The 18,515-nt window shown below is 38.1% G+C and overlaps 1 protein-coding gene across 6 annotated transcripts in view; it reads left to right on the top strand.

Moving 5' to 3' along the window:
- STAG2 (STAG2 cohesin complex component) overlaps positions 1–18,515 on the top strand; it is a 116,105-nt gene that overhangs the window by 22,160 nt on the left and 75,430 nt on the right. The window lies entirely within an intron of this gene.

Below are 18,515 nucleotides of genomic sequence, written 5' to 3'. Positions count from 1 at the left end.
CCTGTGTAGTGTGCACTGAAGGACATTGATTGCCCTTAAAACATTCAGCGGGTTTAACCTAGATGACAGGGTCCAGTATACTGTTTCTTATACTTTGTGGGCACTTTAAGTAATCTCAACTATTGGCTTTTTATTCTTTTAGTAAACTCTCAGCACACATTATCATTCAACCCATTGCATTTTCCAATGGAATTTTAGTGTTTTTTTTCTTCTCTTTGTTCTTGAACATGATAGCCACCACAAGTAGACCTACATATATAACTACTTTTGTACCTTAATGGATTTATTTGAGAATCTTAAAGTTCTTGGGCTTTAAACCCCAGATATATGTCCCACTGCAGTATTATGAGGGGAACCATCCATTGTAATCTTTTTTGCCCATTACTTTTTCTTGTCAATCAGCAAAGCAAATACTTTACTGCTCTCTGCCTTCCGAATTACTTCATATACTTTATGGTTGATATATTTTATGGTATGTGTGTTCTTTTCTGTTTCATTGCTTCCATAAAAAAGACTGGTTTAGGTGTTAGTTTGATTCCTTCTGTTTTTCCATTTATCTGTGAGTACTACAAGACACAGTGCACCATTGATTCTTGCATTTCTCATTTATATTCTGACTTTAAAACAAGCTTGTTAGAAAGAATTTGCCTGCTGCCTTTTCAGTTGTTTCCAGTTAAGGGTTGATTCTATGTGTGTCTGTCTGTCTCTTAACGTATTTTATTTATTTATTACAACAATTTATTTATTTATTTAGGCTGCATTGGGTCTTTGTTGCTGTGCGCGGGCTTTCTCTAGTTGTGGCCAGCGGGGACTGCTCTTCGTTGCGGTGCACGGGCTTCTCATTGCAGTGGCTTCTCTTGTTGCAGAGCGCGGGCTCTAGGTGCGCGGGCTTCAGTGGTTGCAGCAGGTGGGCTCAGTAGTTGCAACACGAGGGCTGTAGAGTGCGCAGGCTTCAGTAGTTGTGGCGCACGCGCTCTAGAGTTCAGGCTCAGTAGTTGTGGCTCACGGGCTCAGTTGCTCCGTGGCATGTGGGATCTTCCCGGACCAGGGATCGAACCCGTGTCCCCTGCATTGGCAGGCAGGTTCTTAACCACTGCGCCACCAGGGAAGTCCCTCCCTGTGCCTTTTAAAAATGCAGAATTTTTCTGGGCATAGGACATACATATAATTTAGTGTTTTTTATTCCAGAAAAAATGGTATTGTAATTATTTCTCTATAATAAGTTAGCTTAGACATTTTTTGTTGTTGTCGTATTGGGGAGTTCATGGGGATGTGATTGAGGGCATATTTTATGTCAAAAGAATAGACTTTACTATACAGTTGTCCCTTGGTTTCTGTGGGGAGTTGGTTCCAGGACCTGCTGTGGATACCAGAATCTGCGGATGCTCAAGTTACCGTGGTCAGACTTCTGTATCTGTGGTGGTTCCGCTTCCGCAGATTCAGCCAACTCTGGATCATGTAGTACTGTAGTATTTACTGAAAAAAAAATCTGCATATAAATGGACCCGCATAGTTCAAACCTGTGTTGTTCAAGGGTCAGCTGTATCTTTTCAGAGTGAATTGTATATAAGATGCAGTTTTTGTCCTCAAAGAGTCAGCAGTCAATACAGAAGGTAATTAAGGAAACAAAAACATTAAGAATACAGGATCATTAGGAACAGAAAGAGGTAGTGATTATCTGGGAGACTTCAGGGAATGAGCCTTACAGAGGGTAGTGATTGAGGTTCAGAAGCAGTTGACCAGGGCATTCCAAACCAACCCCCCCACCCCATACATTGCAGTAGAGTATCCAACTGCTCTTAGTTGCCTTAACATACCACGAGTTTTGATGCCTCCATGTTTCTTTGCTTGAGCTGTTTCTAATGCATGGAATGCTCCTGCATCCACTTTCCAGCATACTGTGCATATCATTCTAGATTTAGATTGGGGTCACCTGGAAACCATGTCCGAGCTCCCCTTACCCAGTTAAGAGCCACTTCCCTGGGGCTTCCTGTGCATATTTATGCCAGTGTACTTTTTTTTTTTAATTTAAGTTTAATTTTATTTTTTTGGCCACGCCACATGGCTTGTGGGATCTTAGTTCCCCAACCAGGGATTGAACCTGGGCCCTTGGCAGTGAAAGTGTGGAGTCCTAACCACAGAACTGCCAGGGAATTCCCCATGCCAGTGTACTTTCTTATTTTTTTTAAATAAATTTTTAAATTTATTTATTTTTTGGCTGCATTGGGTCTTTGTTGCTGCATGCAGGCTTTCTCTAGTTGCGGCGAGTGGGGGCTACTCTTTGTCGTGGTGCGCGGGCTTCTCACTGCGGTGGCTTCTCTTGCTTCAGAGCACAGGTTCTAGGTGCGTGGGCTTCAGTAGTTTTGGCTTGTGGGCTCTAAAGTGCAGGCTCAGTAGTTGTGGCACACGGGCTTAGTTGCTCCGTGGCATGTGGGATCTTCCCGGGACCAGAGCTCGAACCTGTGTCCCCTGCATTGGCAGGCAGATTCTTAACCCCTGCGCCACCAGGGAAGCCCCTAAAAATATACTCTTTAATGCTTTTTTCCATTTGAGTAAACTTTTATCTTGGGTTATTCAGAATTTCTAGAAACTGGCAGCTCCTGGTGTTTCTGTAGAAGATAGAATTGGAAAGAAGAAGATCCCAGTGGCAAATTGAAGTCTATATGGAATAAACTTCTTGGATATTTCAATCATGGTTAGCTTAAACTTGGGCAGTATCTTTTAGGAAAGACACATTTCTTTCTTGTGTAAAGAAGAGTGGTATGGTGACCACTGGTGGCTTAGACTTTGGGAAGCTTCTTAAGGACGTTGTGGGGGAAGTGCATCATTGAGCTGTGGGTTTCTGGCATTTGTGTGAATAAGGTTCAGATGATTAAGTGGCCCAAGCAGGAAGGGGGAAGTGTGTTTGCTTTTCTTCCCTAACTACTCATGCCTTCTCTGTCTCTAAAACTGGGTCATTCTGTATATCAGAAGTTGCTTATTCCATGACTTAACAGCAGCTTTTCTTAAAGTGGGATTGGACCCACCTACATAGGGGATTTGTGAATAATACAAGATGCCTGACACTTGTATACAGGTCTACTGAATGAGTCCCTAGTTGTGGGTCCTGTGACCCTGCATTTAAACAAGCGTTTATATGATTCTTATGCCCACTGGAATTTAAGAGAAGCACTCTCTTATAGATAGAATTTTCCATTATTTATTACGTGATCACCTATAAGTATGGTGGTGGAGCTGCTGTTCCCCTTTGGGGACATACAATTACAAACAATAAGTGCTTATTTGCTTTATAAGATTGATGGTAAAGTGTAGCTGTTGGGGATTTTCTGCTGCTCAAGATTTTGCTAGAGATCATTTTGTGTACACAAGTGTAAGGAAAAAATATTGTTTTTATTGCATGTATTGAACAAGGTGTGTAAGACATTTCAGGGGTTTCCTATGTGATAGTTTTAGACATTTACGTAAGCATAGAGGAAGGAAACTAACACCTCTCTTATATTTGAAATTGACTGATTCACAGGACTTTAAGAGCATAATCTCATTTGTTCTGAAGAGCTGATACGTGGATTATCCTAACAGGGCACCCATCTATTTGTGAAGCAAATATGCAGAAGGCAGGTTCAAGCCCAGAGTTTTATCTCTTACTAGCTGTGTGACATTAGGCAAGACTTTTAATCTTTTAGAAAATAATCTTATGAGTGTTTAGGGGAAGTCAATGATGTGTTATGGAAACCATTTCATTACTTAAGTATTTTGGTAAGGCTTCTGGTCTTTCCATGGTGGCGTGAGGGTGTTTTTCTTCTTGCATCTAATATAGAAATAACAAGGAGAACAGAAAAAAGCCCTCTGTAACTAAATTCCTTTCATTCTTTTTTACATACTTGGAGACATAAAACGTGCAAATCACAAAAAATGTGTAAGGGTGGGGGTGGGTAGTGCATCAAAGAAGCATGGAGAGTAGTGAGCTAGTTAGCCCAGGGATGGCTGATCTGAGAAATCTCAAGTGCAAAAGATAATAACATCCTTTGTATGTGGCAATGGGAGTAGATAAGGAGGTGAGCGGGCTGGAAGATAAAGCCCTTGTGGACAAGGTCAGATTAGGAGAGATGGTAGGGCAGTATGTAATAACTATTGCGCAAAGACGCCATTGTAGCAGGAAGTGATCTGTCTCCTTGGAAGCAATGGAGAGAATGTTTTGCTTTTTGAAGTCAGCAAGAAAGAGGTCATCAGCCTGTTAGGAATGTGGGCAAATGACATGAGCAGGGAGAGTTTATGGAAAAGACAGTAAGAATGGCTCTTAAATATAAGGAAATTAGAGAAGGGCAAATTAAAACTACAAGTATCACTTCTTAGCCAGACCTATTTGGTTCCTGATTTTTATTAGTGGGCAAATACTGCATTATCCAAATCTTCTGGTTTACAAGTTTTGAATAACAAGGGATTTATTGAAAATGTATGTTTGGTTTCTGAGTTTGTGAAGTAAAATTTTATGTAGGGAGATTCACCTATAACCTGAATTATCACTTTTCATTTTAGCAGATTGGCAAAAATTTGGAAGTCTTAACAGTGCACTTAGCTGTACAGAAACACACCCATACATAGGTTGGTTGCTGGTGGAAGTACAAATTGGTATAACCTTTGTGTATGGAGGCCAATTTTAATATTATTTGTTAATATTACAAATGCATATGGCTTTTGGCCAAAATCTGCAATCATGTACCAGTTGGTATGAGGGACAGCTTATGTGTTAATTGACTAAAATGACCAAAGCAACATGGAATTAAATATTGTTCAAGTGGTTAAAACAGATAGTTTTGGTGTTCTAGTATAGATGTTGAAGAAATTAATTGGAAGAAAGCATTTGGGTGGTGGTGGGGGGAATAGCACTGATGGACACAGGTTTAAAAATTTTTTATTAAGATATCATTTACATAAAGTCCAAGTTACTCTTTTTAGTGAACAGTTCTGTGAGTTTGGGCAAATGTATTATATAGTTGTATCACCATTATCACAGCAACATATATTACAGTTCCAATATCTCTACCCCCGAATCCCTCCAAAACTCCTTGGTGTGTGTTGCTCTTTTTTTTCCAATCTGAGCCCCTGGCAGCCACTGATCTATTTTCCATCCGTAGGTTTTTTGCCTTTTCCAGACTGTCATATAATTGGAATCATACAATAAGCAGCCTGTTGAGTGTGGCAGCTTTCACTTAGCAGAATACATTTGAGATTTGGCTGACTCGATATATCTGAAGTTTGTTCCTTTTTTACTGTTGAGTAGTATTCCATTGTATGGATATAACATAATTTGCTTATCCATTCACCAGTTGAAGACATTTGGGTTGCTTTCCACCTTTTGGTGATTACAAATAAAGCCACCCAATTTTAGGGCTTCCCTGGTGGCGCAGTGGTTAAGAATCCGCCTTCCAATGCAGGGGACATGGGTTCAAGCCCTGGTCCAGGAAGATCCCACATGCCGTGGAGCAACTAAGCCCGTGCGCCACAACTAATGAGCCCACGTGCGACAACTACTGAAGCCCGTGTGCCTGGAGCCCATGCTCCGCAACAAGAGAAGCCACCGCAATGAGAAGCCTGTGCACCGCAATGAAGAGTAGCCCCTGTTCGCCGCAACTAGAGAAAGCCCGCGCGCAGCAATGAAGACCCAACGCAGCCAAAAATAAATAAAATAAATAAATTTTTAAAATCATATTAAAAAGCTATTTTAAAAAAAGCCACCCGGGCTTCCCTGGTGGCGCAGTGGTTGAAAGTCTGCCTGCCGATGCAGGAAAAAACGGGATCGTGCCCCGCTCCGGGAGGATCCCACATGCCGCGGAGCGGCTGGGCCCGTGAGCCATGGCCGCTGAGCCTGCGCGTCCGGAGCCTGCGCTCCGCAATGGGAGAGGCCACAACAGTGAGAGGCCCGCGTACCGCAAAAAAAAAAAAAAAAAAAAAAAAAAAGCCACCCAATTTTATAGTTGAAGGCTTTTACATTTGAGTCTAGGATTCATTTTGAGTTAATTTTTGCATATGGTACAAGGTATGGATTAAGGAACTTTTTTGGCAAATGGATATATAGTCGTTTGAAAAGACAGTCTTTCTTCATTGAAATGCCTTGGTGCCTCTGTCAAAAAGTGAGTGACCATATATGTGTGTGGATCTATTTCAGGTCTCTATTCCATTGATCTGTCATAATCACCATTTACAACGTCTTGATTACTGTAGCTTTATAGTAAGCCTTGATACAGTATATAGTGTAAGTTCTCCAAATTTGTTCTTTTTCAAAATTGTTTTGACTTTTCCGATTCCTTTACTTTTTCATCTAAGTATCAGTTTGTTGATTTTTTGGGGGAAAAAAACTTCTAGGATTTTGATTAGACATTTTAAAGTTTGATTTTGGTATAATTAATACTAGATTCATAGGAAGTTGCAAAAACAGGAGAGAGGTCCCATGTATCCTTCAGTTAGTTCCTACCAATGGAAACGTCTTGCATAACTAGTACAATATAAAGACCAGGAAATTGACATTGGTGCAATCCACAGTGTATTCAGATTTTACAGTTATATGTGTGCTTTTTTTGTGTGACTTTGTGTGTTTTTAATTTTGTGCAATTTAACACATGTATAGATAGATGTAACCACCACCACCATCAAGATGCAGATATGTTCCATCATCACAAAGATCCCTCATACTACTCCTTTATTGTTACACTCATCCCCCTCTCTCACCTTCTTCTATTCTGTTCCTAATCCCTGGCAACCACTAATCTGTTCTCCATAATTTTGTCATTTTGGAGGCTGTTCCATAAGTGGAAATCATACAGTATATGCTGTAGAGATTGACTTTTTTTCACTCAAAATAATTCCCTTGAGATTCATGCAAGTTGTTGCATCCCAACAGTTAATTCCTTTCTATTGATGACTCATATTCCATGTACTATGGTTTGTTTAACCATTCACCCGTTGAAGGATATTTGGGTTCGTATTAGTTTGCTTGGGCTGCCATTACAAAGCACCACAAACTAGGTGGTTTCAACAAATTTATTGTTTAACGGTTCTGGAGGCTAGAAATCCAAGATCAAGGTGTCAGCCAAGTTGGTTCCTCCTGAGGGCAATGAGAGAGAATCCATTCTATACCTCTTCCCTAGCTTCTGGTGGTTTGCTGGAAATCTTTGGGGTTTCTTGGTTTATAGAAGCATCACCCAGGTCTCCACCTTCATCTTCACATAACATTCTCACTGTGTGTGTCTGTCTGCAAGCTCCCCCTTTTATAAGAATACCAGTCATACTGGATTAGGGCCCATCCTGATGACCTCATTTTAACTTGATAACTTTTGTAAAGAACCTAACTTCAAATAAGGTCATATTTCAAGGTACTGGGGGTTAGGACTTCAAAATAGGAGTTTGGCTGGGGGGACACAATTCAACCTATAACAGAGTTGTTTCCAGTATTTTGCTATTACAAATAAAGCTGCTCTGAACATTCATGTACACACTTTTGTGTGTGTGTGTGTGGTACACGGGCCTCGCACTGTTGTGGCCTTTCCTGTTGTGGAGCACAGGCTCCGGACGCGCAGGCTCAGCGGCCATGGCTCACGGGCCCAGCCGCTCCGCGGCATGTGGGATCCTCCGGGACTGGGGCACGAACCTGTGTCCCCTGCATCGGCAGGCGGACTCTCAACCACTGCGCCACCAGGGAAGCCCCATGTACACATTTTTGTGTGGACATAGATTTTCAGTTTTCTGGGATAAATGCTCACAAGTAAGATTGCTGGTTTTTATGGCAAATGTGTGTATGGTTTTAATTTTTTTAATTTTTTATCAAAATAATCTATATATAACGTTGAATAAGTTTAAGGTATACAATGTGCTGATTTGATATTTAAGGTATACAGTGTGCTGATTTGATACATTTATATATTGCAAATATGATTACCATAGTAGCTTTAGCTGACACTTCTGTTCCGTTACATAATTATCATTTCTTTTTTTTGTGGTGAGCTGTATGGTTTTTAGAAGAAACTGCTAAACTCTTTACCAGAGTAAAGATATAGCTGAGACTACCTTACATTGTTCAACCAAATACTTCAAGTTTTTAAAAATTAATTTTTTTGGAGTGTAGTTGCTTTACAATGTTATGTTAGTTTCTACTGTACAGCAAAGTGAATCAGCTATACATATACATATATCCCCTCTTTTGGATTTCCTTCCCATTTAGGTCACCACACTGCATTAAGTAGAGTTGATTTTTTTTTTAAAGCTAGATATTTCTTTGACTGTTTTGCCATAAAGATACAAGCTTTGTTTCCTATTTACTGTATAAATAGGAGACAAATACAGTATTCTGAGTGTAGATGTCAATTGTCAGTGTCTTAATTTATAAAATTACATTTTAAAAGATATCAATAGTTATGTTGTATAGTATGCTTGTTCACTAGAAAGGTGTTCTCAAGTGATTGATAAAATCTTGTTAATGTTTGATACAAGAGACGCTTGATAAAAGGGTTTAAATTTAAATTTTTTTATCGTGGTAAAAAACCCCGTAAAGTTTACCATCTTAACCATTTTTAGGTGGACAGCTCAGCAGTGTTAAGTAAATTGACATTGCTGTGAAACTGATCTCCAGAACTTTTTCATCTTGCAGTTGTGAAACTCTGTACCCATTAAACACCTTCCCCTTTCCTGCCCCCCCACCAAAATGTGGTAACTACCATTCTGCTTTCTGTTTCTATGAATTTGATACTTTAGATAGCTCATGTAAGTGGGATTGCACAGTATTTGTTTTTTGTGACTAACTGGCTTATTTCATTTACAATAATGTCTTGAAGGTTCATCCATGTTGTAGCGTGTGACAGGACTTCCTCTTTTGTTAAGGATGAGTAATATTCCAATGTATGTATATGCCCTATTTTGTTCATCCATTCAGCTGTTAATGGACATGTGGGTTGCTTCCACCTCTTGGCTACTGTGAATTTGCTGCTATGAATACGGTTGTGCAGATATCTCTTAGAGACGCAGCTTTCAAATATTTGGGATATATACCTGGAAGTGGAGATTTGCTGGATTATACGGCAGTTCTATTTAAAAAATTTTGAGGTACCTCCATACTGTTTTCCATTGCAGTCGCACAATTTTACAATCCTACCAACAGTGCACAAGTGTTCAATTTTTTCCACATCCTTGCAGGCACTTGTTGTTATGTCCTTTTTATTCTAGCCATCCCAGAGGGTGTGAAGTGGTATTTCATTGTAGTTTTGATTTGGTTTCAATTCAAGTGCTTTGTCCCTTTTAAATTTGTGTTATTTGATTTTTTTGTTGTTGAGTTGTAGGAATTCTTTGTATATTCTGGATATTAACCTCTAATCAGGTATGATTTGCAAATCTTTTCTCCCATTCTGTAGGTTGCCTTTCACTCTGGTGGTTGTGTCCTTTGTTGTGTAAAAGTTTTGATGTAGTCCCATTTGTCTGTTTGTGCTTTTGGTGTCATATCCAAGAAATCATTGCCACGTCCAGTGTTATGAAGCTCTTCCCCTAAGTTTTATTCTATGAGTTTTATAGTTTTAGGTCTTACATTTAGATCTTTAATCCATTTTGAATTAATTTTTGTATATGGTATGAGATAATGAATGATCCGACTTCATTCTTTTGCTTGTGGATATCCAGTTTTCGCAGCAGCATTTTTTTGAAGAGAAACCCCATGGAGTGGTCTTGGCACCTTTGTCAAAAATCATTTGAATGTGTATTCAAGGGTTTATTTCTGGCCTCTCCATTCTATTTCGTTGGTCTGTATGTCTGTCTTTTTATTTTTTAATTAATTTTATTTTTGGCTGTGTTGGGTCTTTTGTTGCTGCATGTGGGCTTTCTTTAGTTGCAGCGAGCAGGGGCTACTCTTCATTGCAGTGCGCGGGCTTCTCATTGTGGTGGCTTCTCTTGTTGTGGAGCACGGGCTCTAGGCGCATAGGCTCAGTAGTTGTGGCTGAGCCTACGTGCCTTGTGGCACACTGACTCCGTAGTTGTGGCTTGTGGGCTCTAGAGCGCAGGCTCAGTAGTTGTGGCTCATTGGCTTCGTTGCTCCGCGGCATGTGGGGTCTTCCCAGACCAGGGATCAAACCCGTGTCCCCTGCATTGGCAGGCAGATTCTTAACCACTGTGCCACCAGGGAAGCCCTGTATGTCTGTCTTTATGCTGGTATTGCACCTTTGTGATATGTTTTGAAGTCAGAAAGTGTGTTTCCTCCAACTTTGTTCCTTTTTTCCTAAACTGTTTTGGTTATTTGGAGTCCATTGAATTTTATGAGGAATTTTTCCATTTATTTGTGACTTCTTTAATTTCATTCAGCAGTGTTTTATAAATTTCAGTGTTTTATAAACACTCAAATTTTATAAATTTGAGTCTTCCACCTGTTTGGTTAGGTTTGTTCCTAAATATTCTTTTTGGTGCTATTGTAAATGGAATGGTTTCCTTTTTGGATTGTTTGTTTTTAGTGTATAGAAGCACAACTGACTTTTGTGTGTTGACTTTATATCCTGCAACTTTGCTGAATTTGTTTATTGTAACAGTTTTTTTGGTGGTGGGGGTGAAATCTTTAGAGTGTTCTATGTATAAGACTATATCATCCGTGAACAGAGATAATTTTGCTTCTTTTTTTCTGATATGGGTGGCTTTTATTTCTTTTTCTTGCCTAATTGTTTTGGATAGGACTTCCAGTACCATGTTGAATAGCAGTGGAGAGAGAGAGCATCATTGCTTGTTCCTGATCTTAGAGGGAAAGCTTTTAGTCTTTTACCATTAGGTACGATATTAGCTGCGGGCTTTTCATAAGTGTTCTTTATTATGTTGAGGTATTTCCTTCATTGTCTAGTTTGTTGAGTGTTTTTATCATGAAAAAGTGTTGAATCTTTATTTATTTATTTATGGCTGCGTTGGGTCTTTGTTGCTGTGCGTGGGCTTTCTCTAGTTGTGGTGAGCGGGGGCTACTCTTCCTTGCGGTGCGCGGGCTTCTCATTGTGGTGGCTTCTCTTGTTGAGGAGCACGAGCTCTAGGTGCGTGGGCTTCAGTAGTTGTGGCACACAGGCTCGGTAGTTGTGGCACATGCATTTAGTTGCTCTGCGGCATGTGGGATCTTCCTGGACCAGGGCGTGGACCTGTGTCCCCTGCATTGGCAGGCGGATTCTTAACCACTGTGCCACCAGGGAAGTCCCAAGGTGTTGAATCTTATCAAATGCTTTCTCTGTATCAGTTGAGGTGATCGTGAGGCGTTTTTGCCTTTCATTCTGTTAATGTGTACATTACAGTAATTGATTTTCATGTGCTGAACCAGCCTTCCATTCGGGGAATAAATCCTACTTTGGTCATGGTGTATAATAACTTTTAATATGCTATTGAATTTGGTTTGCTAATATTTTGTTGAGGATATTTGTATTGGTGTTCATCAGGGATATTGGTCTGTCGTTTTTTGTAGTGTCTTTATCTGGCTTAAGTTTAGTTTTTAAAAAGTAATTTACATGTTTTAATCTTTATTTAGGAAAGCTTAAGTTTAGAGAGAATTAAAATAATTTTGGAGTACAACATATATGTGACTCTCCTGTTATTGTCATTGTGTGGAATTACCAGCCTTTTAGATTTGAAATGAGAACTTGGAAGTGCCTATACTGTGTTCATAAACTTTATTGTGAAAACATGATTTCTGAACTTTAATATGACTATAATTCAAGCCTGTGAATTGTGTACTGTGGATGTTAGTAGGAAGATTAGTGGTTTATATCAAGTGGATGCGAATGCTAGGTATTTTAATAAAGTGTTACCTAATCAGACGTGGAAGGGACAAGAAATATTAAATATAGGACTTCCCTGGTGGTCCAGTGGTTAAGACTCCACGCTTCCACTGCAGGGGTTGTGCAATCCCTGGCTGGGGAACTAAGAGCCACATGCCACGTGGTGCAGCCAAAAAAAAAGTATTAAATATGTAGCATGTATGTTCTGTTTGCTGCCATAATAAAATGAATAAAAAATACTGTGCTTGGTAGTAGTAACTGCAGTTCTAAATTTTAGATTAAAATTTCCCACTGTCCTCTATAAAGTGATTTATTTTACACTTTATTAACCGAATTGTATCTAAGTTACAGTTGTGTCTCCATCTTCATGTGAGTTATTAATAAACACTCAAGATTTCATTTAGATACTTTTTAGTGCCTTGAATAAATGTGAAAGTGTTTTTGGTGTAATCAGTCTGAGAGTATGTGAAATAAAAATTTGGATTTCCCTCAAAATCTCGGCGGGATTATCCTGTCTTCATCAACTTTGTTATGAAATCTGCCTTGATAACCGCTATTGATTGAAATCTGCCAGTGAGCCAGTGGTGCCCAGCGCGAAGTGGATTTGATGGTAATGATGCACTGTGCTTATATCATGCTGTATACCATTTACAAGTGTTAACACATGAAATTAGCTCGTTGTTGTAAATTTGATTTTCAGATCTAGACATTCATTTATACTAGCTAATTTTGTCTCACCTCTGAAATGTCGAAAGCCACTACACCCAGTAGTAATTGCTGCTGTTTACTCATGTCTTAACATACAGAAAGTTATGTCAGTGGGGCACATACATACTTTAAATTATTGCAGAAGGCTAACTTCAGAGTATGATATTCAAGTATAAGTGAGATGAAGAGTGAACATTGACAGTACTTCAAAAAATGATTCATGATTTAGCTGTTGACCTTGCAGACTGAGGTATGATTATGTATTTATTTATTTATTTTTGGCTGCGTTGGGTCTTTGTTGCTGCGCATGGGCTTTCTCTAGTTGCGGCGAGCGGGGGCTACTCTTCATTGCGGTGTGTGGGCTTCTCATTGCGGTGGCTTCTCTTGTTGCGGAGTGTGGGCTCTAGGCGCGTGGGCTTCAGTAGTTGTGGCTCAAGGGCTCAGGAGTTGTGGCTCACGGGCTCTAGAGTACAGATTCAGTAGTTGTGGCGCACGGGCTTAGTTGCTCCACGTCATGTGGGATCTTCCTGGACCAGGGCTTGAACCCTTGTCCCCTGCATTGGCAGGCAGATTCTTAGCCACTGCGCCACCAGGGAAGTCCTGAGGTATGATATTTGATAGTATGTGATAAATATTTACCTGTTTTGATATTTATTTTGCGATAGGGCCAGATAATGTCTAGTCAACAGCAGCTGGTTAGGCAAACTGGGGAAGTAGCAGACTTGGAATTAGATAGTTTATATATGTCCACTGTATCAGGTATGATATGGTATCCAGTGTCTAGCAGCAGTCAGTGTCAGTATGGTAGACAGATGAGAGGAGGACAGTACTGTGGCATTTGGATTAGGGCAACTGGAGAGACACAGGGAGACTTTTTAGGGTAGGTTTAGGGGCAGGATTCCAGTTCCTGGGATGGAGCTGGTAGATACATTACAGCAAGAACAAGGCAGAGTGTTGATCCTTGGGTGACTAAGGCACAGGGTACGACTGAGTACAGAGTGATAGAGTAGTGGGTCTGCAGGAATAAGGCAGAAGCCTTTTCTTATCTCCCCCCTTTTCCCCCCTCCTCAAAATGGTAGCACTTTGTGCATGTGAAGTTAACGATGGAGTGCTAGATTTTCTACAGAAATCAGAACTGATGGTCGAGAACTGGGGCAAGCTGCGTAGGTTGGGCCAGGTGATCCTAATTGTGGTTAGTACTTGAGTCACATTTGGAAAGTATTGGGGAATGTGGGTAGACAAGAAAATAAGGAAGATTGCTGAGCATATACTATCATACATTTAAAAATAGGAGGGGAACAGGTGGATGTTTCCAGTTCTATCTGGCTTAGTTTCTGGCAGTGTATAGTGATGCCAGATGTGTGTAGACTGTGCCCCAGCTTGCTCCTTCCCCTCTTCCTGCAAGTAAAAGTTGTTTTTGAAGTGTTGTGGCATTAGGTGTGTTCACTTTGTCTACTTAGTTATTTTAGAAAGTTTTTTTTTACTTTTGGCCTTCCCTTTCTTCTGTATATTATTTTTTAAGTTTGTAAGGGCAGATATTTGACCTCCCCTACCGTTAGTTAGGAAATGTAGACAGGATTATTAATTCTTTTACGTATTTAGATTTCTTCTAGTCCTGCCTTCTCCAGATTACCTATTCCTGCACTAGAGCAGGTGCTCCCATTAGAAATTCTTTAGGACTCCTTCCTAGTTTGTGGAAAGGAAAATACATTTGCAAATGATTTATGTGGTAGGTGTAATGTGAGTATGCTATCAAGAAACACTTAGGTTAAAATTGTGTTGCTGGCCTGAATATACATGATCATTGTTTGATTTGTCATTCTTTTCACCCTGTTGTTTACTTAGAAGACTATTAGCAGAAATTAGGGAGATAAACAGAGGGAGGAAACATATCTTTTTGAGCAAGGAGAAATCTTTTTTAAAAGGCTTTTTTCATTTCTTGCCCTACCTATGTACTCAAAGTTGCCATGTATCATTTGACATAAGGAATGATAGTGACTTTCCTGTTTTGAGTAAATAACTCCAGGAACTAGTCTCCCTTTTCTTTCACAGTCTCATCCTAAATGACAGACTTCTGTCTGCTATCTCCTAAGAAAGTAGATAAGCCAATAAAAGGAACATACCTTTGGGTCTTGTCGGGAGTTCATATGAAAGTTTCTGTTCCCTGCTAATCTTGAGTAGGTGAACATAATAAAGATATTTTATGATAGAACTCAGTTTCTTTTTGTAGATGTGTAACTTTTTGACATTATGTATCTGAAATATGAATAGATCAGGTTTTAGCAGCAGAGATAGTTTTGTAGTTCCTCTCAGTTCAGATTTTAAGAGAAGACATTGAAAAATAAATATCCACCCTCATAATTTACTTTTTTTCTTACTAACGATAACATCGTAATTAAAAATTTAAAAATCAACCACATTTTCACCACTCTGATATGTTAACTGTTTTCCTTTGTTTTCTTTTTGGTTAATATTGTATCCTAATATAAGGCTTTAAACTTAATCAAACTTTACCCATGTTGCTACACAGTCATCATATGTAGTTTCAGTGTATGAATATGAATTACATTTTTGTACCGTAAGTTAATCCATGGCTGGGCATTTAAGTAGTTCCTATTTTTAAGTGTTTGCATTATAATGATGGTGGCATTTCAGAAGGGTATATACGTTTCCAAGATGTGATCCTTATAGATAGAAGAACGTAACCCTTTTGGGCTAGTGTTAAGATAAGGGTGTGACGTGTGGTATATGTGCTGAATTTGCTAGCTTTTAGCAGTTGACTATTTCTGCATTTTTAGGGAAAGAATTAATACACCAGCTACTTTAAGTGCTTCCCCCACTCCCCAATAACGTGTGAGTTCTGAGGGACCTTGTTAGTTTTGTAGTTTTTTATTTTCTATCTTGAAACCACTTGGGATTGAATTAAAGGAACTTTGAAACAATCATTCTTCTATAAAAGAAATCAGAATTACCTTAAGTTTTTAAAACAATATCAAAGAAAAACGGGTTGTTTTTTGTGTATTTTTACTTTTTTGGCGGTGGGTGGATAATTTTAATCAAGTCATTTTTTGGAGTTAAGGATGCAAACATAATTATATATATTTAGTATATATTTGTGTTTATGTGCTAGAGTAGTAGGTATCCAACAGGTTTTCAGCAGTGGAAGAAGAAAGTTTTTTTGTTACTGAATTAGTTAACTCGGGATCTAAACTGAGTAACAGGCCCTAAACATAGATTCATTATAGATAACTTGAAAAGTATGGTGATCAAATTTCAGCTTTTAGATCTCTGTTTATATCAAAAGCATTACTGCTGAGAGCGTTTACTTGAATTTAAGGTATAGAATTAAAATATATATAATCACCTATTTTTAATTTTAATAAATCTTTAATGGCAGTGTATTACACACTTGAGCCTAAGGAAGTGGTTTTACTTTAAAGTATGTTATTCAACCTATCGATAAATGTGTTTGCTTAGTTTTCAGTAAGGAGAAGCAGAAGCTAGTTGTTATTGGATGTATTTTTTCCCAAAAGGGAAATAGTGATTGAGAGTTAAAGCAAATTTTATTTCTGTGCTTTATCCTCCAAAGCTGTTGGAATGTTAACTCTCTTATAGTAGTTATAGAGAATTGGTACAAATGCTAAAAATCTCAGAGCTTTTCTTTGACATTAGGTGAGAGCTCCACCTTGTGATCTTTGAGCATATTTCTTAAAAATTAATAACCTACATACAGTAGGCCAGAAATGGTGTGGTGAGTTTGATTATTAAACTTATACTTTTATTTGAGCATTATGTATTCTTACAGTTTGGGGATTCCCAACTTAGGTCAAATGGCATTAAGTACATTTAAAGACCTTGTTTGTGAATTTTTTAATGAAAGTCTTTGGGGGAAGCAAATTGTATTTATGTATAGCTGTAGACATTTAAAATAAAAAGGGAAAAATTCGAAGTTCTTCCTGCAGATAAAGTTTATATTCTTGAAGAAAAAAAACCGCAGACCAATGCTAACATATCCATCATTCCCCCTACCTCTTTAAATTACACAACAACTTTAATATATATAAATTTTTTGAGCTATGAAGAACTGTTTTGGTGGCAAATTGGTTATTTAGAGCATGATTACAGTAGTAAAAACTCAAGATACATGGAATTTAATATTATGTTTAATAATAGGTTGCATTAGAGGAAGGTGCCTTTTCCTAGAAATATATTTTCACATTTACTGTTACAGGTAGTTCCATAAGGGCAAGGATCATTGCTCTCCTGTTCACTACTGTATGCCCAGTGCCCACTGCTGCATTTGGCACATGGTAGATACTTTTACTTGGTTGGATGGATTTTTAATTTTTAGAAACTTTTAAAAACAGGTGTTTCACTGGGATAGGGAGTTGGCTAGTTTAATAATTTTTTCTAAACCTATCAGACCCTGGCATGATATTTCTTTTTAAAATACAGACACCTTGTCTGGGAGACTCACATCTTTATAAATTCTATTTTTCTTTTGTGTTTTCTTTGGTTTCTAATTACCAAGTACATGTTAGTATAGCCGTACTTTGAGAAAAATAAGTTGACCTGGCAAGACTTCTTGTACACTAGAAATTAATTCTGTGCTATTTAGAGGAATGTAGTATATCATACAGTACCTGTTTTATTTAGTGCTCTCTGCTTTTCAGAGCTGATTCATTCTTTATGTCCTTTAGTAGAATACATTTATGAACTATCTTTAAAGTCTGCTTAAAAACTGTATATTTAAGGAATGCATCAAGTTTGGTTTTATAAAATGCTTAGAGAGAGAGGGGAGGGGACAGGTAGGCAGACAGACACAGCAAGCTCTTTATTTCCATCTTGCCATCTAGATGACCTGATGTGTTGGTTAGAACTTATTATCTCTGTACCTCTCCAGCTCACTTAAAAAAACAAAATTGTTCTCTTTTTAAAAAACAGTTTTCTTTTTTAAATTAGTTGGGATTTTTAGGAGGCTAGAGTGTATCCTACATGTGATGATGGCAAGTCTCAGAACTCTGATATACTACTTAGATAATTCCTTAGGTTACAATAAAAAAAAACCAAATTAACAATTAGTGGTCTTGGAGGGGAACAATCCTGGGACCATGATTTAGTGTGAGAAGACTATACTAACAGTGATATCTAAATAAATATTTTACAATATGAGTATTCTTCAGAAAAAAAGAAACTCAAAGTGGTGGTATAGACAACCCTTGATTAGGGCTTAATTTGTATATTATTGATTCTTGTTTCTCCTCTTCATTATTTTGCTATTCATAGTAGCTTAATTAGAGTGAGCAAGGAAATGCAGTGTTTTGAACTTTTGTATGTTAATTATATTAAAAAATTTTTAAAAAATTATATATTAGCCATTTATGATGTTTTTTCAAGATTTAAACTTAATGGAAAAATTGAATGATCAGTTTCTTGTATAAAGTTTACTCTGCTGGAAGAGACCATTAGAAGTTCATCACTATGTGATATTTGAATATTTATTATTAATTGGATATGTTTAGTCTTTAGGTGGCCACCAAGTATGAGATTTGCTTGGAAATAAAAGCATAAAATTTTAAAAGAAAGTTATACATAAGATTCAGAGCTTCAAACCCAGTCTGTTTTCTCTTTTTTGTTATAGATTTGTCATTTGCTTTTAGGTCACTCTCTTGTTTAGGAACTGCATCTTCCTATGGCCAAACTTACTTTGGTCACAAATGGCATTCATCTGTTGTCCATATGACATTATTGGTATTTAAATTGATTATAAGTTCCTTGAGGGAATGGATCAGAGCTAACATTTTTTCCCCTTTCCTGTTCAACGCAGATGGTATTATCATGAAGTGTAGTTATTTATTAATAAGCCACGCTTTTGGACCGTATGTTTCTTCTATGGTAGAAGAACCTGTTTTTAAAGTATTTTAAAATTATATCTTAGATTTTTTTTATTAGCTCCTTTTAACTATACTGTACATCATAAGCAGAAAGCTATAGAATTTTCAGGCGTCTTGTATTATGGTTTAAACTTGTCATAAA

The sequence above is a fragment of the Pseudorca crassidens genome, chromosome X, assembly GCF_039906515.1.
Source record: "Pseudorca crassidens isolate mPseCra1 chromosome X, mPseCra1.hap1, whole genome shotgun sequence".
Classification (NCBI taxonomy): domain Eukaryota; kingdom Metazoa; phylum Chordata; class Mammalia; order Artiodactyla; family Delphinidae; genus Pseudorca; species Pseudorca crassidens.
This window is presented reverse-complemented; position numbering and strand designations above follow the sequence as displayed.